Below are 11611 nucleotides of genomic sequence, written 5' to 3'. Positions count from 1 at the left end.
AAGGAGTAAGCTGTCTTTACTTCAGTTCTCATCTCCAGGTTCCTGCCTTGACTTCACTCTGTGACAGACCGGGCATGACTTGGGAGACCAATGAATTCTTTATCCCCCAAGATACTTTTGGTCTGAGGTTTGGCCACAGCCACAGAAAGCACACTAGAATAGGGAGCCTTAGGCCAAATCCTGCAAGGACCTCTCTTCTGGCCTCTGTTGTAAAAAATGTAACTGGGTTGTATTTCACAGAGAAGTCACATATGTAACTCCTTTTGAAACCCCGGGAGGAAGACATGGTGGCATGTGCTTGTGATTTCAGGCCAGCCTGGGCTACATAGAAAGATTGTTGAGCAAGAGAGAAGGGGAAGAAAGAATCATTTTGTTTGTTTGTTGTTTGTTTGTTTGTTTTTTGAGACAGGGTTTCTCTGTATTGCTTTGGAGCCTGTCCTGGAACTCGCTCTGTAGACCAGGCTGGCCTTGAATTCACAGAGATCCACCTGCCTCTGCCTCCCAAGTGCTGGGATTAAAGGTGTGCGCCACCAACGCCCAGCAGAATCACTCTTAATAGAAACTGAGAAATGACCACCCTTGGCTAGAAAGGAGAAAAGGGTGTATTCTTCATTTGTCATGGTTCCTGCTCAGCCCACTGACCAAATGCTGACCCTTTCTGTGATACTACAGTGACAAGGAGAGGAAAATGCTTCCCTTGACCTCTGCTCTCCAGACTGGGTACACTAGAGGTGGGTCAGTGCCCAGAGGGAGTCAGGGCTTTGGGTAGATGCCACCCCCCCCCAGAGTGTACCTTGAGGAATCAGAACTTGCAAGGAAGTCAGGGTGTGGGCAGGAATGGGACACTCCAGGACACAGACACGGTGACGTTGCCTTGAGTGGGTTCAGCTGTGTGTGTCTCACACTGTTACTATGGCATTGGGGCTTCATCCGGAAAATTACAGATCATCTCACGAGGCTCGAGCCTCCAGATACCCGATTTGGAAGGCTGCCTCAGATGTGGCTAAGGGATAGAAGCCTGAACCAAGTTTTTAACTGTCTCCTACTTGGTGATGTGTTCTAATATCACTCAAACTCAGAATGCCGCTGTTCTTACTACGCTGAAATTGCTTTCGGAGCCAGAGCTTCCTAGAAACACAACACTCTGCCAACAAAGAGAACTCTGTGTCTTCCTTCTAGCGCTGATGTTCTACAGTGAGGTCAGTGGGCACTTTCTTTTTTGAAGGGAGAGACTTGCCCAGGGCCAGCCTCCTTCCCTCCGGCAGCTAGCTCATCCTTGTCATCCGGGCATTGAGATCTGCCCCGGGCAGGGAGGGAATGCACACACTTTGCACACAGCCTGTATACCAGGCCCAGCAAAAGTGCTTTAATACATCAGTTCGCAGCCATCTGGGATATCGGGAGCCCCACTCATCAGAGGAGAAAACAAGCCCCCCCCCCAAGGAGCTTCCACCTGACTGTATGCCCCGACAGTGAGTCCATGGTCCTGCAACCCCCAAATAACCCCGTAGGTAACCAACCCCTTAGTGCCAAGAAACTCCAACAGCCCCGAGCTTGCCCTCGATCTATTTGCTCCATTTCAAATGACTAGTCTCAAACTCATTCTAACGAGTGCTGGTTACCGACGACAGACCAATGCTTCCTCCACTCTTCAGGCCTCAGTTTCCTAATGTGTAACGCTGAGGTCGTACCAGGCATAAGTTTAAATCTTACCGCAGTATCTACAACGCGACTGCAGCGTTTTGGAACTGCTTTGGCGAGTGTTAAAACTGCACCGCCAAGTGGAGGGCGTGTGGGATGTGACTGAGCTTAGGCGAAACCACCCCCACCCGCGTGGTTCCGGTACCCACAGGTCCTAGCTCGGCCAATGGAACCGTGCCCGCAGTTCTCGCGTATACGGGTAGGTGGCGCTGTCGGCACGTGCTGCTTCTGGAGAGCCAGGGGGCGGAATCTTCCAGTCCCTCCTTCTTGTCCCGCATGTGGCCACGCCCACAGTGGGCGGGCTCAGCCAGTTTCCGCTTTGGAGGAATCCTAGGAAACTTTTAATGTCGCTGCTGCTGCGCTATCAGCACCTGACGGTTCTTGGATGCCAGTCCAGTTCCGCGGCTCTTTCAGTCAGCCTCCTTGAGCCCCAGTTTCCCCACGTGTACGAGACAGGAGCATCTCTGTTTTTCAGGATTATGTACAGTACTGTGTGAAAATGCCTGACGCAAAACCAAACACAAACAAATAAATATTGCTGGAGAGATGGCTGCTCTTCCAGAAGACCCAGGTTCCATTCCCAGTACCCACACTGAGGGTGACAACCGCCTGTAACTCCAGTTTCATGGGACAGACGCCCTCTCTGATCTCTGTGGGCGCTGTAATGCACATGGTGTCCACATGTACACACACGCCTGCAAAACACTCATACAGTAAAATAATTTTTTTTAATTTAATAAAATGTCTGATGCACAGATGGGCAACATTCACCTTTGCTATTATTTTTTATTTATTGTGATTCTGCCACCTGACCAGAGCTTCTGAAGGGACAACCCAGCCCCTACTTCTTGTTCTTAATCACACAGCAGAACCCATGCCACGTGTAACACAACGATAAAGAACAGCCCAGGAGCCCAGTGTGGTGGTGTGTATCTGTAATCCCGGCACTCGGGAGGTAGAGGCAGGCAGATCTCTGAGTTTGAGGCCAGCCTGACCTACCTAGAGAGTTCCAGGCTAGCCAGGGCTGTATAGTGAGACTCTATCTCAAAACAAACCAAGCAACCAACAGCCTAGAACATGTCCTGTAATCTGGCTGCTCTTTCTGCCTCTCCTCAGGTGTGTTGTATGACTCTGGGGCCTCTGTTTTGTCATCTTTAATCTGTTAATCTGCAGTGGACACCTAATCCCTGAGACCAGCCTTGTGCTTGTCCGGTTATGCAGTGACATCAGTCCTCTGTCCGTGGCCTGGGATGAGACCACACATGCAGGGGTTCAGTGAAGCCTTGAGCTCTGGAGAAGTCATGGCTACTTGGTGACTAACAGTATATCATTCCTTGGTCTGAGATGACTGCCTGGTAGACTGAGTTCTTCGGCTCCTGCTTACTGAGCACCTAATCTGTGTAAGACCCTGACATGGGCTCAGGGAATCCTGCAACAAGGCATACAGGTGCCTGCCCCCCACCCCCCAGGCACAGAGCAGAGGAGGAGAATCATGGAGCTAGGCAGGGAATGGAAGACAGGGTAGTGTTATGGGAGTCTTGATTTAAACCAGGAGGGGGCGTGGGTGTTGGGTGAGCTCTCTGAAATCTGGAGAGAGGCAGGTAGTAGCTAATGCACAGGTCAGGGAGTTGGAAAGGACAGATTGGAGCATTCTGTCTTTCCTGGTCAGGCAAGTTCTACCACTGAGCCATGTCTCAGACAAGAGTGGGCATGTCTTAGGGACAAACAGAGGCCCGGGTAGCCAGAGGCAGACCGTCTAGGGAATGTGCTGCCTATAGGTGCCGAGTGTAGCCATGAGGGTTTGGTTTCTGTCCTAAGAACGGGGAACTGTCTCATTACTCCTGAGAAGACAATGACAAGTTTATACTGTAAGCAGCTGTTCGCCAGGTGCTCAAGGAGGCCCTATTATGGACTCCAGAAAACAGCTGTGCCCTTCCCTGTCCTAATAAATGCCTGGCTCTTTCCTGCTGGTACAGACATGGGTACCTGCATTACTTGCCTTTGTGGCCAGACCTGATAGCGTGGTGGTGGTGGTGTCTTCCAAGTCATGGTCCCGAGTCTGGAACTATAGTTCAGCTGTTAGAGCACTCAGCAAAGGCAGGCAAAAGCCCCAGCATCACATAGCCTGGATGTGGTGGCTGGCACACACCTATTATCCCAGACTCAGAAGGTGGTAGTAAGAGGATCAGAAGTTCAAGGTCACCCTCAGCTACATAGCAAATTCAAAGAAAGTTCAGAATACTTGTGGTCACCAAAAAAAAAAAAATCATCATAGTCCTTGCTTCGGACAGACTCATTCACATCTCAGAGACCTTCACCCGCACCAGCAGCCATCCAGAGACCCCTGTGAACAAGTCCTAATGCCCTCTCCCTCCCCGTGCCGCCTCTGAAGTCCCCTGGCCAGCGGTGGCTAAGCCACACCCACAGGCTGCCAGGCCAGCTGCCTGGAGGATTGGCATCACACCCAACGGCTAAACCCTTTGAGTGGCTGTGCCCATGGTAACGGTCATCTGAGGAGACAGGCTTCCACCCCACCTGGCCTCAGGTTTCTGCCCTAGGGAGAATTCCAGAAGAGCCTGATTGAAGCTGGGTCTTTGGCAGGGTGGAGTCTCAGACTCTGGGAAGAAAGCCAGCTCTTTTCAGGACCAAGGTATACAAACCAGCTCATCGTCCCCAGCCTCCTTGTACCCTGTGTCTCCATGGCTTCTGGGAAGACATGGGGGTGTGACTTCATGGGGAGCTCATTTGACCCTGCCCTCGGCTGTGTGGCTCTGGGTAGACGTCTTTGCCTCTCTGGGTGTGTGCTTCCTCTCCTGTATCCACGGGGAGTTCAGAGGACAAAGCTCTATACAGTGCCTGGTGCATAGCAAGTGCTACACAAATGTGCATTTCCCAGTCCGTTTGTGTGTGTGTGTGTGTGTGTGTCCGCACACGCACACACGTGCGCGCACACATATAAATATATATGCTGTCTTTATATTGATGAAAGGAAATAATGTATAACAACATTTAAAGATTAAGCCAAACTTACATTTTCAGTTAAAAACGAAGCAGAAAGCCGGGTGTTGGTGGCGCACGCCTTTAATCCCAGCACTCAGGAGGCAGAGGCAGGCAGATCTCTGTGAGTTCGAGGCCAGCCTGGTCTACACAGTGAGTTCCAGGACGGGCTCCAAAGCTACAGAGAAACCTTGTCTCAAAAAATAAAAACAAACCAAAGAAGCAGAAATGTATGAGCTGGCTGCTTCCGTTAAAGGATTTCCTGGTGGGCTGGCATGTGGCGCACTTGAAGCTCCGCCTTCCATTCCCAGCACCACATAAAGCAGGCTTGGTGGCAGGTCTGTAATCGGGAGGGTCAGATGTTCAGAAGTTCAAGGTCATCCTTGGCTTTGTAGTGGATTTGAGGAAACTGAAAAAAAAACTTTTTTCCTTTTGTAAATGAAATTGTAAGATGTGTTTTGATGATGTTGCACTCTTCATTTAGATTTGGGGGTGACTGAGGAGGACCAACAAGATCAAACTCAAGGTCACAGACATTCTGACCCTAAGTGAGCAACCCTCATTTGCTGCACTTAAATCCTCATTTGAGGTATCTTGAGGAAAACACATTAACTCTGCCAGCAACTTTGGTTTTATCAGTTGTGCCAAAGTTGACTCTGGTCACCAAGGAAAGCAGGCTACATTGCCGGTCAGGCCTCTCCCCTTCTCAAGACTCCCTAACTTACTTTTCCTCCCTTCCTCCCTTCCTTCATTTTCTTCTATGTACTACGAGACATCATATGCATGCAGGTGTCTGCAGAGGCCATAAGAGGGCGCCAGATCCCTTGGAACTGGAGCTACAGGCAGCTGTGAGCTGGCATGTTGGTGCTGGGAATTGAACCTGGGTCCTCTGTCAGAGCACCCAGTGCTCATAACCACTGAGCCATCTCTCCAGCCTGATTTTTCCCTTCTCTTCCGCTTCAGTTCTGGGTTTGTCTGTAATTCCGGGCACTACTCTAGGCCCCCAGGGACCTAGTCACTAGTCCTTGGGCCCAATGTAGGGCAGGACTGAGGGCTTCCCTCTTAGCAACATTTGCTATTGTAGTTGTCTGTAAAGTGGGAACACTAAAACCAGCTCACAAGGTCAGTGGGAAGCATGACACAACTACACAAGGTCTCAGAAAACCTGGAGAACACATGGAATTGGTCAGGTAGAGGCAGGCTGTTGCCATTCTGAGAGTCTTGCATGGAATAATGGCAAGTTGGCTAAGGACAAGTGCCATGATGAATTATGACACTATACTACCCAGGGACACCATAGCCAACTTAGTCTGTGTGGACACACTCTGAAATCTTTCTAGAAAAGCAAATTTGACTGACGGCAACTTTCTCAAACCATACCCCACCACTGAGCGTGATTGTCTACTGAGCAGTTACATAATTCACGGGCACTACCCACGCTTCATGAACACTGTATTCAATTCTCCGGATCCACAAGGTTCTGTCCCATTATACAGCAGAGGGACTCTAGGATCGGAGAGGCAGGGTCACCTCTGCCCAGGGTCACATGGCTTAGATGTGTGGAACTGTTTGATGTCAGAGACCAGAGTTTTCTTTTACTCTCTCCTAACAGCCTAGGACACAATCACGTCTCACGTGAGTCAGGTGATGCAGTCATCTTCAGGGTATTCATAGATACAAGGGGCCATCATCACAGTCAATGTCACAGCGTTTTCGTCACCCTAAAAACAAGCCCCCAACCTCAAAGTCATCATCCGTGGTCCAATTTCTTCCCCTTCCTCCAGCTCTGCAACCACAACTGTCTCTACGGAGTCTTGTCATTTCTAAACATTCAGTCACACAATGTGTGGCCTTTCAGGTCTGGCTTCTTTATTTGTTTATGTGCTCACGCACATAATCATGCATGTGGAGGTCAGAAGACGTCTTGCGAGAATTGATTATCTCCTTCTATTACATGGAATCGCAGAATCGACCTCAGATTGTCAGGCTTGGTGGCAAGCACCTTTACCCACTGTTGTGTGACAAAACTTTCCTTGGAAAGACAAAACACACACATCTATTCACCCCAGATAGGGAGCCTACAACAGACCAAAGTACAGATACCACCGAAATCCAACTTGGTGAACCCATGAGTTTTATTGGGGTTACTTAAAAGAGCAGAAATGACTCAAAGACACCTGATCACCAAAGCCCACCCTGGCATGGGTGACAGCTCACACACGGGTGACACTGGATCACATGGTGCACCTTGGCAACTTGACTGGTTTTGGTTCTTCCGGATGGCTGTAGCTCAGCCTACCCAAGTCTTCTCCCCAGCTTGACTCTGCTTACTCTGGCAGGGAGGAGCCTAATGAATCTGGTCAGTTTTAGGGACTTCCTGAAGCTGTTTAAGTTGTTCACCTTCCTGCTTAAGGAGCTTCTCTGAAGATGGAATGTTTCTATCAAAACTGTTACACCACATCCTGCCCAAACATGTTGCTGGCCCATCTCTTTTAGAGGTTCATCTGTACTGAACCATTAATTAGTTGTTTCTTTTCACTGTGAATAGTGAAACAGTGTATTCTATTGAACAGACACACCTGCCTGATTTATCTGTTCAGCATTTGGGTTCCTTTTAAGATATTTTGAATAACACTGCTCTCAGCACTCTGATTTTGTCAAACATAAGCTGAATTTCAGTTCCCTCAGCTGTGTCCCTTAGGAGTGGCCTTGCTGTGTCATGTGTCACTGTGTTCTCAACATTTGAGGAACTAGGTGCCTGGTTTCCACAGGAGCCCTGTGTCCAAATCCTCGAACTCAGTCCTCTGTAGAGATTGTGATCCATCCAGCTGTGCTATGCCCAAGGGTCAGCTGCCTGGGTTCAAATCCTCCCAGCTATGGCATCTTCCATAAGCGGCCTCTCTTTTCTACTCAGTGGTGTGAGACCCTTTCCCTTCTAGGCTGGTAGGATGTCAACTGATGTGCAATTATCTTATTTAGTAACCTGCTCCTAACAGCACGGCTCATGGATCTCTATGGTACATGGCCCTGGGCCTGGCATACAAGAGGCACCCCATAAGCGCAGAACCAAGCCCTCTGCTGCTCTCCAGGAGGCCCTGGAGGGGGAGTGGTCAGACCCACCAGGTAAGCCATCCTGGAGCTATGTGGGATTCAGGACTGACATCCATCCCCGTGCCTCTATGGGACTCCCTGTCATTAAAGATCTTCTATGTTTCTTCCCTTCCAGCAAAAGGTCAACAGCCTCTTCTCTTTCTGGGTAGAGTTAGAGGGTCTCCAGCCCACCAGGGGACCCACAGTATTCAGTGGCCCCAGCTTGTATTTGCTGGGTACCTCATCACATTTGCTTCCTGTCTGCTTGTTCTTCTACCCAGGCAGATCTTCTAGCTTTCAGCTAACCCTGTTTCCCTGTTTTCACTGCTAATGTAAATCAGATAGATGTTCACCAAGATCACTATTCGAGTGTGTGTGTGTGTGTGTGTGTGTGTGTGTGTGTGTGTGTGTGTGTGTGTGTGTGTGAGAGAGAGAGAGACAGAGAGACAGAGAGAGAGACAGAGACAGAGACAGAGACAGAGAGAGACAGAGAGTCTGGGGATGGAACACAATGACTCACAGGCAAGCCCTCTGCCCCAGCACGGATCAGTGGTACTGAGGACATTTGTACTGGGCAGCCATCACCACCATCCACCTGCTGTATTCCCTGCCTCTTTTGAGGCTAAAACTCCACCCAATAAAACAAGACCCAGAGCCATCTCCCAGGGCCCCTCAACCCGAGCTTTTGAAAGTATCTGCTAAGTGCCAAGTGTTTGTCCTGGGGACTGGACACAGGGTCCCCTACCTCCTCAAATACCCATGTTCTAGTTGAAGAACCTGGAGTAGCACATGGGAGCTCTTGCCTGATCCGTGGCGGGGCAGGATTTTTATCCAGGTGTCCACGTTGCTGTCAGTCACCGGCTTCCTAGCCCAAGCCAGGCATCTCTTACCAGGGAACCTGTCTCCCAGTCTGTGAGGTGAGGTTGGGAGAGTATGGCTACCGTAGGTTGAAGGCTCCTTCCGCTGACCTTGGAGAAGAGTAACTCAGCTTCTTGGGTCCCTACCCTGGTTCAGCCCCAACTTGAGGTGTGAGAGGCCTCTGCAGGAGGCTTCTTGTCAGGGAGGTGAGGGACAGCCTGTGCACACCTTGCTACTGCCGGATGCTGCCAGCTCCCTCTGCGGGAGACCATGGCCACCCAGAGAGGGATGTTTTTTCCCCAGCCTGAGGCAGCAGCTTGAGGGGATGCATCATTCTCTCTGGGTCGGTTTCCCACCTGCTAGTGGGCCCAGTGCAGCTCACCTCAGGCCCAGCTAAAGGAAGTTTACTTGAGGATGCCACCCTCCCACCTTAATTAGTGAGTTAATTATTAAGATTTGTTCCTTCTCTAGTTTTTTTGTCATGTTGCTTCTCTTTAGACTCCTCCTGTCCTTCTCTAATCCCCCACCCCACCTCCTCCACCTGCCTCTTGCTAGTTGTCTGCTCCGGCTGGGCCTCCTGAGGGCTGCGCCTGTACCCAGGCTGAGCACGGACCTCCCTGTGCCCGCCAGGGCAGTCAGTCAGTCCCCTCAGCTGAAGAAAAGTAATCCTGATCAGAGTGGCTGATGTTTGGGGCTCTGTGAGGACCTGGTGCTTCTAGCATCTTCCTGGAGATGGCTACGTGGAGCCTTCAGAGTGGGGACACTGAGGCACAGACAGGCTCTGCAGAGGGAGAGTGTGGTGAGTGGCAGAGAGTCCTCTACAGTGAAAGGTGCCTCCCGGGCTTTTCTACCAGCCTTGATGGACGACGCGGTCAAGCGGGCTCCGGGGTTGGCCAAGCAGGGGATGGCCCAGGAGCAGGGGCCAGTGATGAATGGAAGAGCGAGGCGCTGAGCCAGGTATCTGCGCAAAGGCTGGGGAGGACCCTGGGGTGGGCGGGCGCGGGTGGGCGGGACCCCGCGGGGCGGTGCGGCCCAAGCGCAGCGGGAGGAGGACGCGGCGGGATCAGGAAGCGGCCGCGCTGAGCCCGCGTCCCGAGGTGAGTGGGGCGACTCCCGGAGGGAAAGGGTCCGCGATGTCCCGGCGCCTCCCGCCCCCTGCCGAAGGGGTCCCAGACTCGCCGTCCCCGCCGCTCGCGGGAAGCGGGAGGCGCCGCCACTCAGAGTGTCACCTGTGGATTGAGCGCTGGCATGGGCCTGAGGGGTACAGATCTAGGTCAACTAGACCCAAGTCCCCAAATCGATGGCCAGGCAGGGACCAGCCCCACCTAGGGCTCGTGGCAGGGATGGGTGCGCGCGGGAGGGAACTGCGAGCTGGCAACTTTCTGGGCCGGGCCGCTTCTGGAGTTTCAGAGAGATGGCTCAGCCGGAGAGTCTGCAAATCTTTTACCTTAGCTTCTCCATGGAGACTCCTGGTGATCTCCAAGGAGAGAGAGACCTCCACACTCCTCACTTGACGGAAAATCCAAGCCCAGACTCTCTTGGGGATGTCTTCCACTCCAGAGGGGCCCAGCCCATCCATTCCCTTTCCCTTGTGGGGATGAAAACACCCAGGCTTGGGGTAAGGATGGAGCCAAGTGGATTGAAACCCTCTCCACTGGCCTGTCCCCAGCCGGCTCTGCACAACAGAGTTGGGGCTGGGAAGTGGTGGGGGCTGGGGTAAGGGGTGGCATGAACCTTGAACTTGTAAGCACATGTCACATGTGAGCTTTGTTCGGGGAGGTAAGAAACCCTGGCAGAGTTCAGTCCGGCTGCCTTGGCTGTTTGCCATTTGGGGACAGCTCAGGCCCTAGGCTGCCCACGGTGAGGGTGAGGTGCCTTCCAGGCCCAGGTCCTGGAATTGCCAGCTTAGGAGCTCTGCCTGGGTGGGCTCTGGGCATGCTCTGCTCTCCTCTGCGGTGTGACCTTGGCCTAGTCCCCTCGCTGCCTGAGCCTTTTGAATATAGTCACTGGGAACACTCCAGGGCTGTTGTGGGGAGTTTGCCACAGCAGTTTGGTGCTGGCCATTCCTTACTTGTCTTAGCAGAGGACCAGGAAGAAGCCGTTTTTATTCTCCCTCCTGCTCTTTTGTGGGGAATGAGGGATCCTAAAGACAGAGGAGACCCCTCATTGTTGCCTTTTGGGAGGGGGGACTCCCCACAGTTGGCAAACACCCCTCTTGCTTTGTTCAGCCACAAGGGATGGTGTTTACATGGGGTTCACCAGAGAGAGGGGCCTGAGGCATACTGAGACAGGATTCTTTTATTTTTTAATTATTTATTTGTATTTTATGTACGTTGGTGTTTTGCTTTCATAATACATGTCTGTATGAGGGTGTTAGATCCTCTGGAGCTGGAACTACAGACAGTCGTGAGCTGCCATGTGGGTGCTGGGAATTGAATCCAGGTCTTTTGGAAGAGCAGCCTGTGCTCTTAACCGCTGAGCCATCTCTCCAGTTTTGGGGCAGGATTCTTGTGAGCCCTGAGAAGGTACCTAGGCTCCCGGGGAAATCCAGATACCTTATGGCCAGTAAAGAAGGCATCTTCCTGTCTCATGGGCATCGCCTGCCTACTTCTTTGTCTCCAGTAGGCGCTCTGGAAGCTGGACACCACTGGATGCTGGCACTCCGGTCCCTAAGACTGGCTTAGTTGTAGCCTGAGGGGTGTGAACAGTGCATGTCTGCCCCGCCCTCCTCCCTCACGCAGTGCCAGCTTCCAGGTGGGCACCACTGGTGCATCAGGGAGATGGCTGTTGTAAAATGCACGATCGGAGGGTGGAGAGTGGAGTGCAGACCCAGAAGGCATCAGGTCCGGGCACCTTTGGTCAAGGTGGTGGCTGGGCCACACCTTGAAGAGTAAATGCAGAACCAGAGGAGAGGGCATTTGGAGGGACTGGCGCTGGTTAAGACATGTCTCGCATTGTTACCGCT

At 51.9% G+C, this 11611-nt stretch overlaps 1 protein-coding gene across 2 annotated transcripts in view; it reads left to right on the top strand.

The window, feature by feature from the left end:
• The first annotated feature begins 9653 nt into the window (after positions 1-9653).
• The window catches only part of Trpv4 (transient receptor potential cation channel subfamily V member 4), a 39747-nt gene continuing 37789 nt past the window's right edge, over positions 9654-11611 (top strand). The window contains exon 1 of one of the 2 annotated variants that reach the window (XM_013119805.2): positions 9654-9743. The gene's annotated coding sequence lies outside the window, so the exon portion shown is untranslated. The remainder of the gene's footprint in view (positions 9744-11611) is intronic. The other variant, XM_005078943.3, reaches the window with a different exon arrangement.

Source organism: Mesocricetus auratus, unplaced genomic scaffold (genome assembly GCF_017639785.1).
Source record: "Mesocricetus auratus isolate SY011 unplaced genomic scaffold, BCM_Maur_2.0 Super-Scaffold_100025, whole genome shotgun sequence".
Taxonomy (NCBI): domain Eukaryota; kingdom Metazoa; phylum Chordata; class Mammalia; order Rodentia; family Cricetidae; genus Mesocricetus; species Mesocricetus auratus.
Note: the sequence above shows the minus strand (reverse complement) of the source record. Positions and strands in the feature narration are given on the sequence as shown.